The 20,595-nt window shown below is 42.8% G+C and overlaps 1 pseudogene; it reads left to right on the top strand.

Moving 5' to 3' along the window:
• The first annotated feature begins 1,760 nt into the window (after nucleotides 1–1,760).
• Nucleotides 1,761–13,002, top strand: LOC103542893 (olfactory receptor 9I1-like; annotated as a pseudogene).
• Nucleotides 13,003–20,595: the final 7,593 nt, after the last annotated feature.

Genomic DNA, 20,595 nt, shown 5'->3' with positions numbered 1-20,595 from the left:
CCCGCTGCTGTGACCCTTGAGGCATCTCCAAGAAGGCTGGGGCCCCTGAGAAGCAGAGCTAGAAAATTGCAGAACCACATCGCAAGGTCCCTTCCAGCTCCAGGGTTCTGTGTGTCTATAAAGTCTGGAGTCTCTGGTGAGGGTTGTGGGCATTTTCACCAAGTGTAGAGTGGAGCTTGTGAGCCACCATTTTCAGGGTTTCAGCCCTCACGGAGACCATCCTGAGGGCTGTGTGCACAGTGACCCCCTAAATACTGGAGAAAGAGAGAAATCAGTCACTCATATGCTCACCTGACATAATGCTACATTCAAATGACAGAAATCACACAGCCATGTGGACACACAAACTAACAGACAACAGCTAACAGTTCAGAGTTTCAAGGGTTTTGCTATTGTTAGGTTTTTCCATTGGTGCAATCAATGTCTTGAATAGATGCAAGTTTGTTGCCACCATCCAGGAGAGAGCTGCCAGATGAATGCATCCCTCTAGGCAAAAAGGTCAATTAGAGCATGATGGTATCTGTTCTCAGGTTGTGAACGAAGTTATGCAAGTGTCATGGGACATGTCCAATGGCTGGACTGAAAACTTATGACCACTCTGGAAAAAAAAGATGCTATAATTGGCCAGTCATGATAGTACAGATCCTACTAAGCACAATCCTACCTAGTTATTGCTGTAAGTCTACAAAGCGTATGATTATTTAGAAATCTGAATATACTGGTTATTTCGTTCAAATATTGAGGCATTCAGATTAGTCTTTTAAGAGCCTCAAAGAAACTTAAATTTATAATCCTATCATTCAGAGATAGATGTAGCAAGAAAAGAATCCTTGGAGAACACCTAGTTAAGCCTCTCCTAAAACACGGACTCCATATCTCTAAATTTCCATTTCTGTAGAAAAAAGCAAAAAAAAGACCCTGTGGCTAAACAAGGATGATAACGGCAGCCTTGAAAGAAGGAGATATTGAGTCATAGAGCAGAAAAATAGATTTGAGTGCAAATTCAGGATTTCTGTACTGGAAATTTCCAAACTGAGTTACGAAAACAGTAAGGAAAGATCTAGAAGAGATGTCACAATGCCAGCTCCATCCACAGCCCCGCTGAAGGCATGAAACCTGTGTGTTGTATCACATACCTGTCTCTTTGGACAGAGCAGACAGTTAATGTGTAGGTTGGCTACATATCTTCAATTTTTTTATTTTGTCCTGGCCTTAAAAAAAGGCAACTGGATAAATCAAATTCTCTTTTCAAAGAGAATTCTCTCTGGCATATGAGGCAGTCCCAGTGTACGCGTAGGCTATGTAACAATTTATTGGAGATATTCTAGAAGAAAGGACTCTAGATTGATCTCTTACAGTTTGATATTCTAAGGTTCTCTGGCCTTTAAGAAAGCCCCAGACAATAAGCAAGTGAACTTGAAGAAACGCTGGCCCAAAGTCTAGTTTCAGGAGACACACAGAGAAAAGTAAAAGCTCTCCATAGTAACTGCCAGTTGTGGATTCTTAAGATGGTAAACATCTTCTTCTCTCTCTGAGCAGAAAATATCTGAGATAGTCACTTAACATCTGACTCTGAAGAAAACAAAGGCCTTCATTTTAGAATCTCTAATTCCATTCCCCACCTTAGGCTACCCAGCTACACTGAGTCTATAGGCAAAAGAAATCTCATCACGGTGATAAAGTTCACAGATCACCCTGAACTGATGGTTCTACTCTTCCTAATGTTTCCCAGTTTACATCTAGTCACCCTTCTGCTAAATATGGGGATGTTTATTCTAACCCAAGTGGACACCCAATTCCACACCCCAATGTATTTCTTCCTGAGCTATCTTGCCCTGCAGCGTGTCTGCTGTGCCTTGATCGTTGCCCCTCAGATCCTGGCCACACTGACCACAGGCAAGACAGTCATTTCCTATGGCCAATGGGCTGCCCAGTTCTTTTTCTTCACCATCTCTGCAGGCTCAGAATGTTACCTGCTGTCAGTGATGACCTATGACTGCTTTGTCGCTAGTAGCAATCCACTGCACTATAAGGTGACTATGACTTCAAGGACCTCCAGGAGCTTGTTGTCCAGCGCCTATGTCTGTAGGGTATTAGGGGGCATCCTGAATACCACATGCACCTTCACCCTTTCCTTCTGTGATGACAATCAGATCAACTTCTTCTTCTTCTGTAATCCCCCACCCCTGCTGGAGCATGCCTGCCACAGCTCGCCTGCCACAGCATGACACAAAGTGAGATTGACATCCTCTTTTTTGCCAAATTCATGTTCCTGGCCAATGTCATAATCATCCTGATCTTCTGCATGTTCATCATCAGAGCCCCCCCGAGGGTGATGTCTGCTGGTGGGCAAGCCAAGACCTTCTCCACCTGCAACTCCCACCTCACCACTGTTGTTCTATTCTTTGGGACACTTGCCTTCATGTACCAGAGAAGTAACTCAGACAAATCCGAGAGGAAAACAAGACCATGCCTGTATTTTACACAGTAGTCATCCCTATGCTGAACCCTTTGATTTACAGTCTGAAGAACAAAGATATAAAAACTACATTCAGAAAAGTCATTAGTAAACTCCAATTCCCAAGGGATGTCGCTTTAGGTGAGTGTCCTTCATCCTGATCCATCTTCTCCCCAGATCTTCACGCTCTGATAAGCATCAAAACCATTTGGTACTTGCCCTCAAGAATGGACAGTAGGTGGCTTTCACTAGCTAGCACTTGGGAAATGGACAAGAAGGAAATCATGAGACTTCTCAGCCTCCGTAATTATGTGAGCCAATTCCCTATAATCAATAAATAAATATATACATATATAGATAAGATATGTGTATAAGAGATATAAATATATAAGGTAAGAGACGTAAATATATATAATAATATATATCCTTTTATCTCTTTGCTCATTGATATTGACTTTTAGTCTGCATGGAGGGTTATAGCTGAGAATCATACTGATGGGAGAATAAGGGGAGTTTTTCTTTTATGGTGTGGGTTACCTGCCAACTCTTTATGAGGAAGTTCATGAAAAGAACCATAAGCCCAGTGGAATTTCCCATTGGTACAGATTAAAATAGTAGAGGAAGAGTGCTTCCTTTAGGCTAGTCTTCTACTTATGTCTTCCCAAATGGTTCCCAATATCTCCAGGACTTTAATACCCGCCTTTCAAGTGGAAATTCTCTACATTCTGAATCTTCAATTCCTTTGTTTCTCCTCCTCCTAAACAGAGTGCCTGACTTGTGACAATTACTGCTGTCAATAAACTCATTCCCAGCATCTGCAGTCATAATGATGGACCTATAGCAAACAGTTGTAAATGGTATTACCTTCTCAGGTAATATCTCACCCTCTTAGAACATCAGTTTGCTCAAATCAAAAAAAGATTAATATTTCCTACTTGAAAGAATTCCTTTAAGGATTAAAGAAGATGCTGACAATCAATTTGGAATTTGGGATTAGTCAGAAGAGGCTAGATTTGCTGTGGTAACAATCTGGAATGGCAACATTAGGGAAGATTTGGGTGGCTCTAAGTACCCCAAATCTCAACCCCATAGAGCATCCCTTGCAAGCATCATCTCTTTCTCTGTCTAAAAGAGCTTCTTGTCTCTATCTCTGCTGGTACTTACCTTGCAATGCAAAGCTGATCCTCTTCATACCCCAATTCTCCCAACCTCATTTTCTCCAAAGCTACTAGTAGAATGTTATTAGCATTAGATACAAATATGCCAAGATAGGTCAACCACAAATTCAAATAAAGAGAATTCTTACACGCAAAATAATTTAAAAGGCCTATAAATTTATAACAGGAAATACCTTACAGTTCTAAATGAAAGAGTAAAGAACTTAGCTTTAAACTGAGTTAAATTTATTGTTAAGAGCCCTTAGACTGAGACCTTTTATGAATCAACAGAAGAATAAAAAAACAGGAAATGTGGCTATTTTTGCAATCTACCTTATAGAATATCTACAATACGTTATCCACAAAGTACAGCACACAACAAAAAAATTACTAGATATGAAAAAAAGCAATGAATTTAAGCCAAAACCAAAAGAAAAATTCAAACAGATGCATAATTAGAATTAGAGACAATGATTTTACAATAACTGCTGAAAATATGTTAAAGAATTTAGAATAAAAGAATAAAATGGATGAACAGATGGGGAACTTCATCAGAGAAACAAAAAATCTAACAGAATGCAAGTTCTAGAACTAAACAACACAATATGTGAAATGAAGCAGATTGGATACAGCAAAATAAACACAAATACAGGTCAATAGAAATCATCCAAACTGAAGCAGAGAGAGGAAAAGAAATTTTTTTTAACTGAATGTCTGAGACATTTGGTAAAATATCAAATGGTCAAACATATGTGTAATTGGGGGGACACAAGAAGGCACAGAGAAAATGGAACAAAAGAAATTTTTGAAGGTAACGACATCGTTAAAGTGCTAAAAACAAATATTACCCTAGAATTCTATATCAGTGAAAATATCATTCAGCAATGAAGGCTAAATAGACATTTTCAGAGAAATTAAACCACAAATAATGGTTGCCAGCAGACCCAAACTACAAGAAAGGAAAGAAAAGCACATTTACAACTTCATGGTTTTCTCAGGACAGTCTCTATTTACACCTGTTGTCCTGGCATCCTAGTCAATGTGGCATTTGTCCCAGATTTTTTACTTTTTCATGATTAATTTACTTATTTATTTTTGATATTTTTGGTAGACTTCCATTTGCACTGCCAGTTTTGCCATGGTCAGACCTAGTAGTGTGTGAGACACATATAGAGTGAACATAGTTGTCACTTTGACATACATTTAAATCTGAAAGACATCAGCCATATCTTGTCTCTCTTTTCCTGATTACTTCCAGAATGAAATCTCTTGTCCAAGGATAGCTTACAAGGTACCTCCTGTTTAAAAAAAAAAGAATAAAGAATCACTCAGACATAAGGATGTAGGGAGGGCTCATTTCTCTGATCTAGGGTGATGGTGAGAGAAATATTTGACACTGCTGCCTCTGGCAGCCACAGTTGTACCAGCCAGCTGTATTGCAGCCCATGCCAAAGCACATGAAGCCACAGGTGTCCCTTGACAGGCACTTAGGTATAAACAAAAAATGTGCAGAACAAAGGGACTAAGAAGTGCTGTGGAGCATATAAAGAGTAGTCTGAAAGCTTTTGCTACAGTGGTTTGGTCTATTTTTGAATGATGCAAAACCACAGCAATATTTTGTTTGGTATCACTTTTATATTTTGCAATAAGCACTTTTGGTATTAATAAAATCAAAAACCAGAAGGGCATGTTACTCCAGGAAGTTGATGATGAACATGTATTTTGCACAAGATGTTTGAGCACATTTATCATCCATTGAGGGAGTCACGGCGATGTCCATGAGGACTTGAAAAGTAGAAGGTGCGAATGTGCTGAAGATGCATAACGCTTGCTTTCAAAGACTATGCCTGACAGTAATGATTTAAAATAGCAGGTGTGTTTGTTTACATTTCATTCTGTGCAGCATGACTTTTCGTTCACATCAAAGGTAATTGAGCACATTTATTTAATTCTAATTTTTCGTGCATGAAGAAAAAGTAAAGCAGTACTTGGTAATGCATCAGCTCCAATAGAAAAGAACAGTTTTACGCACAGTGGAATGATGACAGTTTTATATCAGTGTCATTAAATGCTTCAACTGGAAAATCATTTGTTGTTCCAATAATTTGATTTTTTCACCTAAGTCATCAGAGTAAAGCTGTCAAAAGTTCTTTCTGTCAGTGACAAGATGACATTATTGGGAATGCTGCTGTAAATTCAGCATAGAATATCAACCATGAAGGCAACACTTCTTGTTTTTGTGGTAATAATACAAAAACAAATTTAGGTGAAGCACGGCATCATAATAACAATCATGTCCTTATTGAATTTTGAAACCCATGGAACAGACATATATTTGGAATCAGTTGTGGTACACATAATTTAGATTTGCATCCAAACAAGTTATGATGGTCTTTCCATCACAACAGAAGCCATAGTTGTTGATATTTACAAATGTTTCCATACAGACACAATTAGAGAAATGGGGTTACAACATTTTTTGACCAAGATGGGATGGAATACCAAAAAATTTTAAAAAACAAACAAAACTCTGCATGGCAGCTTCTTTCTTTCCTGCTTCTTATCCATAGTGTTGTAGAAGTATGTAAGCCTTGAAAAGCCTTTGAAATCAGCCTGGGTGATTTACGATAATATTGAACTCATTTGTTAAAATGTTCTCAAAATTTTTATTATGTTTATTTAAAATCTGTTAGAAATCTTGTATCTTTCATCAAAGTATGTAATGAATGGAGGACAAAAACCTTCATTTTGAAGGCTTTAGCAAGTTCCAAGTAATGAAAACAAATCTTGCAAACTGGAAGGCGTTGAAATTTATTCCTTCCATAGGAAGGGAAAAGCTAAACAAAATAAACAGCAAAAACTGTACAAGGTGTAGTTCTGAAACTACATAATTGTGGCTTAGAATATATTATCTTGTGGCAAGGCTTTTGATGAAGCTCCTAATTTTAATTAGTTAAAATTATATTCTGATCTGGAGTGAAATAACCAACAAAGTCAATCATTTTTCAGTATGCACATTTTTTATTGAGATATAATTGACATGTAACATTATGTAGTGTCAGGTGTACAACATAATGATTTGATATTTGTCTATACTGTGATCATCACTTAAATTTCATGAAACATTCCAAAAAATCATAATTTTATGATTTTGTCTTATAAAATTTGTCAGAGAAAGATACTCTAACTAGAGGAGGCAAAAAAGGCACATGTGAAAATACAGGGGCTGAAATATATATACAGTACAATGTAAAAAAATTACAATTGAGAATATCTTCCATTTAGCAAAATTTTCTCATAGCTTATTAAATATGTCTATGAAGAGAAAATACTGTTCCATCAAAAGTATTATAGTTTACTGTAACGATCTGGATGAATCTCACTAACATAATTTAAATGAAGAGAATCAGACACAAATGAGTACGTACCGTATGATTCCAGATCTAAAAAGGACAAAGGCAAGCAAATCCATCAATGCTATTAGAATTGGGAGTGATGAGCAGAATGAGCACAGAAGGGTTTCAGAATTGGTGATGTGTTGACTCTTGATCTGGTGCTAGTAACTCAGGTGTGTTAAGATTGTGAAAATTCATATATGATATTACTTTTTCTGAGTGTTTTTTGTACTTCAATGACATTGTTTAACATTATGGATCTTAAGGATATTCTTTCAAATGACCATATTATAATACCATTACCACGCTTAAGAAAATGACCAATGACTCCATTACCTAATTTAATATCTAGTCTACATTCACATTTTGTTTATTTATCCAAGAATGGATTTTATTTTATTAGTTTTAATCAGAATTCAACCTATGTTCAACCAATGTGTTTGATTGTTAAATTTTATTTTTACATTCTTTTAATCTAGTAGAGTTCCCCTTCCTTTTCATTTGCTCCAAGGCACTGATGGCTGTGTTATAAATACTCTATATTCTAGATTTGTCTGATTGGTTGCTAAGGTCTGTGGTAGATAGAATTTTTAAATGATCTCCAATGACATATGCCCTTGTATAATGTCCTCCCCTAGAATGAGGGCAGGACCTGTGAATATGATGAGATAACACTCCCATTATTAAGTTTCCAGATTTTGAAGATATAAGTAAGATCCCTAATCAGCTGACTCTGAGTCATCAAAAGGGAGATTATCCCAGGTGGGCCTGACCTAATGGAGAAAGCCCAAAAGAGAAATTCAAAGAAGCACAGACATTCCCTTGCTTGCCTTGAAGAAGTAAGCTGCCTCGTTGTGAGATGAGGGGGTCACATGGCGAGGACCTGAGGGTGGGCTCAAGACCAGTCCCTGGTCTGCAGCTAAGAAGGAAATGGGCACCACAATCGCACAATGGCAGAGCAGTAAATTGTATTGACAACCTGATGGGGCTTGGAAGAGGACTTTGAGTCTCAGATGAGATTGATGCCCCCCCACTGCCTTGATTTCAGTCATGGGACACCCTGAGCAAAGGACCCAGATAACCCATACCCTGACTCTTGTCACATGGAAATTACGAGATAAATTTGTGTCGTTTATGCGGCTAACTGTATGGTAATTTATTACTTTGCAATAGAAAACTAACATATGTCACTCTTCCCTGAATTTCTTATAACCCAAAGGTTTGTTTTAAAGCAGCATCCAATAAACGTTTTCTGTAAAGAACCAGATAGCAAATATTTTAGGCCTTGCAGGCTGAGCAGTCTCTGTCAGGACTACTCTCGTCTGCCATTGTAGTGAGAAAGTAGCCATAGGCAATACTACGTAAACAAGTAAGTGTGGCTGCGTTGCAACAAAACTTTATTTTAAAAAGCATGTGGCAGACCAGATGTATATTCATGGACCCTAACCTGCAATCCTGTATTTTTCCTAATCACTGGCGCCCCCTTCAGGCTGGCCAGTGCACAGTCCCTGCCCCCCTCCCAGTCCTCTCGCCAAAGCTGCTCTCTGGAGCGCCCTTGAGAGCTGCTATTGATGCTCATATGCTGTTGTTTCCAATCCTGGCATAACTATCTCTTATTTTTCACAGCACTTTAAAATTTACAAGGCTCTTTAAAATCCCTAATTATCACATTCAAGCTTTACAACAACCAAGCGAGCAAGGAAGGAATAATCGCTCCCATATTTCAAGAGATGAAAGTGAAACCTATGGAGACTGAATGTCTTGCCCAGCTCACACACCCAGGAGTGAGTGAGTCAGGATTTGAATCCTGGCGATGATCTAAGCTGTCTCTTGAGAGCCCACACTAAGGGTACCCTCCTACCTACATGGGCTCATTCCCATGGGCTGGAAGAGGGATGTTGGATCACCAAGGGGAAGCCTAGGCTTCAACTGCCAACCAGGCCAGAGACATAGTGCTCTGGGCCTCCTGGGGCTTTCCTGGAGCTCAGGGCAGGGTGTGCAGCGTGCTCTGGAGACAGCTTGCAGGGGAAAGGACATGGCTCAAGCTCCTCCTACCCGCCCCCAAGAGGAAATATTCCAAACACACGGGCAGCACAACTGCATCAGGAGCTTCATCCGACAAGTCAGCAGGTGACTCTTGCAGATGATGTCCTGTCCCACTTCTGCATGGCCACCTGTACCTCCCTGCAGGTGTGGGGCAGGGTCCAGGTGACTCAGGTTCTAGGCCCATATCTTCCATTTACTGCCTGTGTGACCCGGAGCAAATCACTCTGTCCCTCTGCTCTTCAGCTTCCCGTCTGTAAAATGAGCATGATAACTCCTGCTTTATGTGGACTCGCATGAGGACCAAATGGCAACTGGGTTCAAGGATGCTTTGTACACTACACAGCTGTCACTGTCCCCTGAAATGGCCCTTCTGAGGACCCTGCACCAGCCCTCCTCTTACCTGCCCTCAGGTGCTCACCTGGATCTCTCTGGAACCATGGCCTGTTTGTCCTGGAAACCAGCCTCTCTCAGCCAAGGTCAGCACAATCCATAATGAAACAAAGTTCCATTGGCTCTTAGTGTATTAATGGTTCTGCCCACTCAGTGTTCCTCGTCTCTGCCGGTGCACAGTCCACAAGCCTAAAACTTTTCCTTCTAGCCCGAGTCTGGACTCTCTATGCCCTTTCCTCAGCCCCAATCCCCCCTGGATAAAGAGTTATGACTATTCCGCGGGGCTGGCCCATGGCCTAGTGGTTAAGTTTGGCGTGCTCCACTTTGGCAGCCCGGGTTGGTTTCCCAGGCGTGGACATACACCACTCATTGGCAGCCATGCTGTGGCTGCAATCCACACACAGAATAGAGGAAGATTGGCACAGATGTTAGCTCAGGGTGAATCTTCCTCAAGCAAAAAAAGGAAGATTGGCAACAAAAGTTATCTCAGGGCGAATTTTATTCAGAAACAAAAAAAGAAAGAGTTCTGACTATTCCAATGCTCACCTGATCAGACTCATTTAAAAATTAAGAGTCAGACCTGAAAGGAGCCTTAGAGGCAATTCAGTGTCGTGACATCAAACTGTGGTCCTTATCAGTGCAGGACTATTTGAAGAGACCCAAGAAACCAGTGAGAGGGTCAAGGCAGAGCCCAGCAGGCAAAACTCAAGGCCACTGCCTGTCCCTACCACACAGAGGGCATCTCCACCCCTGTCTGGTTTTATTGAGCTTCTCTCATGTGTTAGGAAAGGGTTTGGCTGTTGAAATAGGGTTTGAGAACCACATGATGAATTCGATATTTTCCCATCACCAAAGAGAAAATTAAGGCCCAAGTCAGAGGAGGTGACTTGTCCAAGATCACTCAGAGCATTCATAGCAGAGCTGGGGGCAGAATTCAGGACAAAAACAGATTGAAGCTGAACGCTAAGGCCAGCTGTCCTCTGGCCCGTGCCTCGCTGTGACCATGGTGTCAAGTGCACCCATCCACAGGACAGACCTGAGAGAGGCCTGAGGCCATAGACCTGACGAGGCTGTGTTTGTTTTTCAGCCCCTCCCTGGAGAACTCCGGCATCTCCTGTGCATCACTGGATTAATTCTGGCTTTGAAGACTGTGGGATGTCAGCAGGCCTAGGAGGCCCCGGGGCAGGGAGGTCTGACTCCTTCATAAACACAGGCCCCCATAACAGGGTCCCTGGAAGAGAGGAGGTATTGATGGGCAGGGCAACCTCCTGCTCCCACTCTCGCCCAGTACCTCAGCCAGGAAGTAAGGAAAGTTGGTAGTTGTCAGGATATGAGAGGCAAGGATAGGGGCTGCTGGTGGCCAGGGCCGGAAGGGAGTCACATTGCCCCCGAGTACTCTGAAGGTATGGTCAGATAGGGCAAAGGCTAGGAGCTCAGCCATACTGGCTCTCCTTCTTTTGGGGGATCTCCTGAACACCCAGCAGTTGTGCCTAGAGCTTCCTGGAGGAAGCCATGCCCAGAAGGTCTGACAGCAGAGGACCCCTAGCCTCACACCAACAGGAAAGGAGAGCCCCCATGCCCTATCCAATTGTCCTTGTGGCCCTGCTCTCAGCAACGTCCATGTGCACAGTGTCCAGATCCCTCAGACATCTTCTCCACCAAAGGAGATGTGCTCACTGGGGCTGTGACCCCCTTACACACAGTGCTGGATCAGCTGGAAGTCATGTTCCAGCAGCCTCTGGAGCAGCCTTTGTGCCAACAGTGGGTTAGGCTCTTTATCCCTGGGGAGGAAGGGCAGAAAGAGGGAAGAAGGAGAGCGGCCTTCCTGATCACTGCTGCAGCTGGGGGCCCCAGATCTATTACCTATCCTCCAGGACTCCCTGACAGTGAGACCCTTGACAGGGTCAGCTCCTCGCTCTGTGCACCTGGGTGTTAGAGACTTGGTTCTAGTCCCAGCTCTCCTGAGTCACTCAGTAAGTGAAAGCAAGCCACTTTCTCTCTCTAGACCTTATGCCCCCCTCTGCACAATGCTAACGTTCCTTAAATTTGAAGGAAAGAAGAGCTCAGTAGCTTTAAGCCTGGAAATAGTTTCAGAATCATGGCAGTGGGAGCTATGGTAAGATGTATCCATGAGCATGTTCATGGGACCAGAGGGAAGGCAGTCCCAGGCCCACCGTTGTCAGCAACCCTCTCCCACGAGCTCATATCCACATATCTGAGCTATTTCCAAGGCTTAACTGGTTTCTAAACAGAGTTCAGTCTCTGAGCTTGCAGGGTCTATCCAGAGAGATACCCAGGAGGTATGTAGCCAGGGCCCTGTGTCACTACATGTCTGTCTTAGTTCTTCCCGCCTAAATCTCTGTCAAAAGCATTCTAGCATGCATCTTTTGCACCTACGTGTAGTTCTCTGCTTGTGTGTGTGGTTATTTGTCTTTGCAAGAGTTTACCTGTGCCTGTGCCCATCCGTCTGCCTGTGTATATGGCCACCCATCTCTATGTGTGTCTGTCCCACCATCTATAGTCTGTGTCACCTGTCTTCCTGTCTCATCCACTTGAATGCCTGCCTCTGTGTGTCTGCCTGTCTCTGCATCTGAGTGATCGGTCCAAGTCCACGTGTCTGCCTGTTTATGTGTCACATCCATTCTGTCTGGTGTCTGCCTGAGTTTGTGGACCCGATGCTATGTATATGCTTACATAGCTGTCAGCCTCTCTCTGCATGTCCACAACTCTGTGTGTGTATGTGTGTTTGTGTCACTATGTGTGTCTCTTTGTCTACCTCAGAGAAGCTGCCAGCTTTTCTCCATGTCTGTCTACTTGTGTCTTCTCTAGAATCTTCTCTAGAATCTCCAATCCCCTCAAGGTTTCTATCCTTCAGCAAACATACATCTAAATTCAATCCTATCTTACCTTCCCTCCCGCCACGGAGAGGCTCTCTGGGGCTATGTCTTGTGGCTCTTTAGAATACTACTGACTAATCCTAACTCCCCTGTCTTTTCCCCTCTCTAACATTCAAAGTCCACTTTTTCCTGGATTCCCGGGGCCTTCTCTTTGCTGTGGCCGAGGCAAAAGGGGACCCAGCCTTCCTGCCCAATGTCACCATGGGACTGCAAATCTATGATTCCTGTGTCTCAGGGATCTGGGCCCTGGGGGGCACCCTGGCCCTGCTGTCCAACCAGCTCCGGCCTGTGCCTAATGTCAACGGCAGTCCCCAGCAACTACTCCTGGAAGTGGTCAGAGGGATGACCTCCGCAGAGTCTGAGCCCATGGCTGAGCTGCTTTCTGTGTACAGAATCCCTCAGGTGAGAGACGCACCTAGGAAAAGAAAATCACTTGAATATTCTGTCTGGGTGCCGGAGGATAGAGCTCCAACCAGGTAGAAAGATCAACAGGCTGCACACCTGAAAATGTCACTTCCCTTCCCTGGGCCCGGGATCCCCTTCCACAAAATGAGGGAGCAGGTATTGGACCAGATTGGTGTAGTTCCGTAATGCTGGTCCATGAACTGGTGCTCATCTATGATGATGTTTTCTCTGGTTTGCAGCAAAATGACAAATGACATGGTATACACAGCTGTCAGTGTGAGGTTGCCAGCCCTCTTTACACAGTGGTTTTATTTTTCTAGCAAACTTTTGTGGCAAAATTAAAGTTTAGTAACTGTAGGCCAAACTCTCATAACTTTCCTGTTGATATGTTAAGCAGCCTGGAACACGTACTCTCTTGTAGCCCATGATCCGAGGGCTGATGAGAGCACTTACCTTTTATCACCCGGCCAGGATGAGCTCATTCTCTTTTCCATCCTTCTCAGAAAGCTTAAAAGTTGAACTAGTAACAGACTATGCTGCTGGATCTCTTGAGGTTTCTATGAAACATTTGCCTAGATTTGAGTTCTGCTTGATCATCAACATACAGCAAATGTTAGGCAGAGAAGCAATGTCTGTCAAATCATTTTCCAGGTGACAAATCTGTATTTTCCCCCAGTGTGCGTGGAAGGCACATGACTGCTTAATTGCGAGCTTTAGAAAACACCCCAAGAAATATAAAATATCTTCCTTTCCAGATTCTACTGCGGTCTCAAATGCCACAAATGAGAAATCATCCGATTTGATGCAAATACTTAGTTCTCAATAGCTATAATGCAGTGATGTGTAGCTATTATCAGTCATTCACACCCCAGAATAAATGAGTTTACCTTGTGCTTTCTTCTGCAATAGTAGCTGAGAGTGAATTAATAACAGCTATAGCTATCATTTACTGAATGATTACCACTAGTGGAAACCACTTTTTAGATACTTTGCTTGTATCAAAATTCTTATGAAGAGTAAATGATTTAATACACAGAAAACAGAAAAACGCCTGACTTATAGTAAGTGCTATGTCAGCATTTCCTGTTATTATTATTATTATCTTCATTTTTATTATCTTATTTAATCCTCACAACAACTCTGTGAGGTAGATACTATTATTATTCCCATTTTACAAATGATGAAATTGAGGCTCAAAGAGGAAATGTCACTTGCCCCAAATCACACAGCTTATAAGTAGTAGTTTGGGTTTCAAAACCAGGTAGCTTGACTCCTGGGGTAGAAGCTATAGAAGCAAGGAGGAGGGAACCTCATCTAAATGAGACTGCTGCCTATTTTGGGTCTTTGTTTATTCTTTCTAAATTTTGACTCAGCACAGTACCCATGGTGTGGAGCATTGTGCTACAGACACATTACCATGAGGCACACGTGGGCCGTGGCCCTGTGCTCAGAAACACTCACATTCTGGGCAAGAAGACAAACATGAACCCAGATAGTCCTTACACCAAGGCACCCACATGGCTCTCAAAGGGTCTGTCGTGGGAGGATCAGGGCAAAACAACTCAGCCTCAAGTTTCCAAATTGGAATGTTGGGTTATGTTGGCTGTACCTTCTGAGTCAGACACCAGGACACTTAGTTGACAGAGGATTGCTTTTCCTAGTTTTTTGTTTATATGAAAAGTCTCACATAGGTATAAAAATAAATCACTTTTGGGGACCAGCCAAGTGTTGTAGTGGTTAACTTCCACGCTCCACTTCAGCGGCCCAGGGTTCACAGGTTCGGATCCTACATGCTGCTCATCAAACCATGTTGTGGCTGCATCCCACATACAAAATGGGTGAAGACTGGCACAGATGTTAGCTCAGGGCCAATCCTCCTCAAGCAAAAAGAGGAAGATTGGCAACAGATGTTAGCTCAGGGTCAATCTTCCTCTCAAAAAATAAAATTAAATCACTTTTGTTAGACCTTAATTGCTTTAATTTCAAAAAGTTAAAATGCATGAAATCAATTCAGTCCCAATGGTTACAAACTGCTTTGAGGTCCCATTCCAGCATGGTGCATAGTGTTTGACCTGAGATCATCCTCCCCACAGTGTCACCCCCTCCCCAGTGGGGCCTCCTTCTCCAGCCCCATGGCCCTCATGAGACTGAGGTAGCAAGCATCATTCCTGGGTTAAGTGTCCCAGTGGCAGGGAAAGTAAAGCCTCATGATACATTCAGCATTCAGGTGCTAATTATTACAGTCTCAGCTTTGTAACTCTAGAAATATCACAGTTCACACTCATTCCATAGATGTTTTCTGAACAACAGCTACATGCCGGATCATATCCCCCAAGGTATTAGCATGAGTAAGACCCAGTTGCTAACCTCAAAGAGCTCATAGCTGAGTGTGGCACAAAGAGATGATGTTATAGTTCCAGGAGTGAAGTACCCACCCAGAAATGACTGGTATGGATGGGTCTGGCTCAAGCTGCCCAAAAAGCCATTCTCAAAACCAGACACTATTTGTTAACTCAGACTGAGAAATGTGACTCTCATTCTGCCTTGTGTTGGTTGGTCAGCATATACTCTCCCTGCAGAGAAGACTCTACCTGAAGACAAATTCTTCTCAGAAGGATAATCCATGAGCCTAGACTTGGAGCATAAGGAAGAGCCTGGACTATCGTTGCTATAAGACCAGATCTGCCCAGGCAACTAGAATGTTCGCTAGAATGAGATGCCCTCTCCCTTATAGATGACAGAAACACCCAGGCAAGTTGGGTCATTCTTTAATGATTGTATTGTCAACTATCTGGAAGAGAGACTCCCTTAGTTCCATTCCAGCCCTGAGGACACACTAGGCCCACCTCCTAGTTCTCACCAGCATCACAGCCCAATGGGTCACTTGTGAAGAGGTTAACCTCAGTCCATTTAAGTGAATTTTCCTCAGGACTAGCCTTGGAGGCCACACACTTCTGGGTCTAGAGCCCCAGGCACTGAACTCAGCGTGTGTATCTTCTCTCTAACAATGGGGACTCCACTTCTGTTGGGTGGTATCTTTATTTTTCTGAAATGTAAGGGAACTCCAAATTCATTACATCTTAAGACATTCTTGACCACTTGGCAATAGTCCTTACTTTTCCCAACTCTGACTTTGCAAAACCCCAGAATGCGTAAAATCAAAGAACCTGGTAGAGACTGTCCTTGTTTCACACAGATCCCAGAATGCGCACCAGCGGAGGGGACTGGACGGAGATGGGCTGGGAAGCAGGAGAGCTAGAAATTATGAAGGGCACTGGCTTGAAAGTCAGTTAACATGGATGTGAATCTTAACAACACTACTTACTATTTATGTGATCTTGACAAACTGAATCATCCCTTTTGAGCTTCACATTCCTCATCTATAAAATGAAGGTAAAAAAGATTAACCACGATGGATGTACTTCTTAGAGCTATCATGGGTGTTAACAATGGAATGACCCATGCCTGCAACATAATAAATGCTCATTACTGTTATTGTTATTGCTATTGCAAATAATGATGATAACAATGTAAACCTAGAAGGAGTAGCTAACTTTTGATAAAATCCAGTTCTCAAGTACTGTGTATAATTTTGCCTGGTCTAGGACCAGAGAGTCAGCAAAGACATTAAGTAAAAGAACTTGTCTGCACATACCTGGTGGGACAGCCTCCTTACAGCAGGCTAGGGAATGTCTGTGACAGCAGACTCCTGCTCTGAGTAACCTGAGGATCCTGTAGGAGAAGGGAAGAGGAAGGAAGAGGAAGAGGAAGTGAGAAAGAAGAACATGCATTTATTTATGCACTCAACAGCTAAGATAAATAAAATGGATCCTGCTTAAAGTCTAATTGGAGGGGAAAAGACATGAGCTCTAACAGTCTGAGGTGGAAAGAGCTCAGTGATAAAGTGATGATGGGGAGAATCCTAGGGCTGGAATGAACTGGTAGGCAAGAACTCAATCTCAGTTTGAGGAGCAGGAATCAAGGAAGGCTTTATGGGGTGGAACTCAATAAACAAGCCATATTTTTTTTAGTTCTTTTGTTCCTCTATGGAGAAAATAAATATTCTCTTAATTCCATAACTATTTCTTAGCTTTTATACTCACCTAACCCCAGTGCCATCCTCCCCTCACCCTGAGAAATCTTTTGCCACAACTGGGTTGAAGAAAACTTAGCACTTCTTATGGGTTCTCGTTTGGTCTGCCCATCAGAAATCACACTCCTCACTGACTGAGCCTCTGACCCCCCTGCTCCAAAAGCTTCACATCCTTCCTTAGGTCGGAGGGCTGGAGAGCCTCCAGGGCAAATGGACTCACCTAAGACTTTGATGGTACCCATCCCCTGATACTGAATTTTCCTGTTATTTTGCTTTAAGAGCATCTCTTCTAAATAGCAAATAAATGACTTTTGGATTATACACAATTTGACAATGTCTATTATAGTCAGAATCTTTACTCCAACTACCTTGTGTCAGGACAACTCAATCCTCCCCTCTTTGCCCTTGAAAAGGCAAAACACATCTAGATGCTCCAACGAAAGTGTGATGAAGGTGCTCTTTTCAAAGCAGTGGGGAGTTAAGGATGAAACACCTAGAGGACAGCCACAGTTGGAAGATACGCCCATTGGTGGGGAAGGAGGTAGTAGGAGAGGGCCTCCTGACCAGAGCTGTGGCTACTGCCAACCCATGGTTGAGCAGAGAGGGACCTGGGGACATGAATACCCCAATTGCTCTCTCCTCCCACCCCTGGTCTCCTACTGGAGACCAGGGAATCTCTTTGATGCAGTCCATAGAGGTCAGGCTACAGAGGGCCCAGAGGCTACAGACAGCTGTAGAGTTCATCTAGATGGCAGACAGAAAACACAGCTCACTCTTCTTAACTAGAGTAATTTAGCCTGTCACATTTACTGAGTGCTGATGAACTTGATGTTATTGTGCCCTCTTATAGAATTTTCTATTTATTTTGTTTTGTCATACCTTCCTGTTATTTATTAATAATAGAAATAATGAATAGAAAGCACTTTTACTTGTCATTTGGTTACAAGGTATTTCTATGCTTCCATTTATTATTTCTATTACTACAGTTTTCTGTTTATTGTGCTTTTTCTTGTTTGTCTTGTCTTGAAATTTCCTAATTTTTTAATCTATTATTTTCCTTCGGGTGTTTGGAAGTTCTATATCTTGTTTCTATTCTTCTAATGATTACTCAGTTTTAATCACTTGAATATGTATTTGTCAAACAATGTCAAGAATTATGCAATGTATAAAGACATACACTGAGCACATCTTCTCTGCTTCCTCCACCGGCACCCTCAGAGAGATTCTGTAGTCTGTTGCGTTCCCTCTTAAGGTGACTTGGCTTCTCAGGCTGAGCCCATAGGCTTTGGAAGGACCTGGACATAGTATATATCAGAGACCAGTGAGAGATTAGTTAAAAATAAAAGGCAGACAGACACAGAAGGACAAACACTCCATGATACTACTTATGTGATGAATCTAAAATAGTGAAACTTAGAAGCAAAGAATAGCATAGTGGTTTCCAGGGACTGGGAGGAGGGAGAAACGGAGATGTTAGTCAAGGGTACAATGTTTTGATTATACAAGATGAGGAAGTCCTAGAGATCTCCAGCATAGTGCCTATAGTTAACAATACTGTGTTGGATACTTAAAACTGAGCTAAGAGGGTAGGTTTTATGATAAGTGTTCTTATCACACAAAAACATAATGATAATAAGAGAGCGGGAGGAAACTTTCAGATGTGGTGTATAAGTTTATTGTGGCGATGGTTTCACAAGTGTATAGTTCTCTCCACTCTCACCGAGTTGTATATGTTAATTATGCACAGCTTTTTGTATGTAAAGACAGAAAGGGACAGAGAGGACAGGAATGAAGCCAAGCCACAGGGCAGCTCTGAGAGCTTCTGTGGGGACAGAGCAGGGGCAGTGGTAGCATGTTCTGGCCAGGAATTTACAGCCCCATTTCTTCCCCCAGATTAGCCATGGATCTCAGCACCCTCAGTTCTCTGATTGTTTCCAGTACCCATCCTTCCTCTGCACGGTGCCCAGCAGTGCCCACCAGCCCTGGGTTCTAGCCAAACTCTTGAATCACTTTAACTGGACCAGGGTAGGCCTTGTGGGTTCTGACAATGGCAACTTTGAGTGGCTGGATCAGCAGCTGCAGATGGCTATCAAGCATACGGGTGGCTGTGTGGCCTTCTCAAAGATGATCAGTTGCCAGGGAGATAGCATCAAGGGCACAGCCAGCATCATCACCTCAAGCCCTGCCACCACGGTCATCGCCTGTGACTGTTACCACTTTCACTTCAGACTTCTGGCTGAGGCCTTTTGGGAGAACAACGTGACCAAGAGGACATGGATTTTCTCCATCTCCTTCTCCTACAACCCGCTGGTGCAGAAGCCCAGGGCCAAAGACTTGCTGAACAGCACCTTGGAGCTGACCATAGCCTCAGGAATAATGCCTGGCTTTGAGGACCTCCTGCTGGCACTGCACCCAGCCATGTACCCAGGCAATCGTCTGATGAGGAAGCTGTGGGAGGAGCTGCATGGGTGCAGGTGGTCTGGATTAGAGGCTTCCACCCAAAGTGCCAGAGAAGGGACTCAGAATTGTACAGGGCTTGAGAACGTCCACCTGTCTGCCTTCAAACTTCCTGATCTGACAGCCACTTACCAAGCCTACCTGGCAGCCAAAGCCCTGATGGCCACCTATCACAACCTGCTGTCCTGTTCCCCAGGAGAAGGACCGTTCCTGGGAGACACCTGTGCTGATACACAGAGCACCAGGCCTTGGCAGGTGAGCAGCCAAGACCCCCTGCCCAGTCCTTGTCCACCCCAGCTTTCTGTGAGCCACAGACTAGCAGACAGGCAGCATGATCTATGAAAGTAGTACTCAATTTAGGGCCAATGTGACTTGGGCTCAAATCCCTCACTGTTGAAGACACCAGGGGTCGAGATCTAGAAAAGAGAACTGGCTCCTACTGGCAATGAGAGTCAGTTGTAAAATTGTCAGGAATTATACAAGTTGCTTGTTAAACCATGGAAATCAGCAAACACTAAAATCTTGGCTTTTTTCCCCAGAGAGCCAATTGTTAAACATTTAGCAGCACACCACTGCCAATGTCCAAGCAAAGTTATAGAAGTGAAGTCAGAGAAGAAGAAAAGTCCTCTTAACATTAAAAACAGTCTTCAAACTAGGCACAGCTTCTTTAAGGTGGGTTTTAGGTAATTTTATCAGTATTTACGTTGTATGAGTTCTTAAAGGCTGTAAGAGTAAAAACAGTTAACACTTTTTGAGTGCTAGTCTGTGCCAAGTAATGTTCCAAGCACTTTATATGTGTTAATACCTTTCATCTTTATGATGATCCTCGGGGTAGCTTCTCTTTTTGCAGACAAGAATATTGAGATAGAACAACATAGCCAAAATCACACAGCTGCTTCAAGGTAGAGTCAGGAATCGCACCAGGCAACCTGACTCCAGAGTCTGGGCACTGGGCCACTGCTCTCTACTGCCTTCTATGCTGAAGAATTCAGGAATCGTTCGGCATTCTAGACCCAGCTCTGCCTCCCCACCAAGTGATTTGCTCAAACTTCCTCCTATAGTCTTACTGGGCTTCTGTGGCCTAATTCAACAAATGTATGCTTATACCGCAAGTATTTACTAAGCAATTTTCATGCATCTTAGAGCAATGGGGGATACAGAAACGGGCAAAACGTGTGCTTGCCTTAAAGTGTTTACACTCTAATTGGAAAGAGTAATAAATAATCATATATACCAGGTATTGAAGGATATGGCATGAACAGGTAGGAAAGTTATTCAGTAGGCTCAAAGCTTGGGA

This window comes from Equus przewalskii, chromosome 11 (assembly GCF_037783145.1).
Source record: "Equus przewalskii isolate Varuska chromosome 11, EquPr2, whole genome shotgun sequence".
NCBI lineage: Eukaryota > Metazoa > Chordata > Mammalia > Perissodactyla > Equidae > Equus > Equus przewalskii.
The sequence above is the reverse complement of the archived record's forward strand: the minus strand, read 5'-3'. Positions and strand labels throughout refer to the sequence as shown.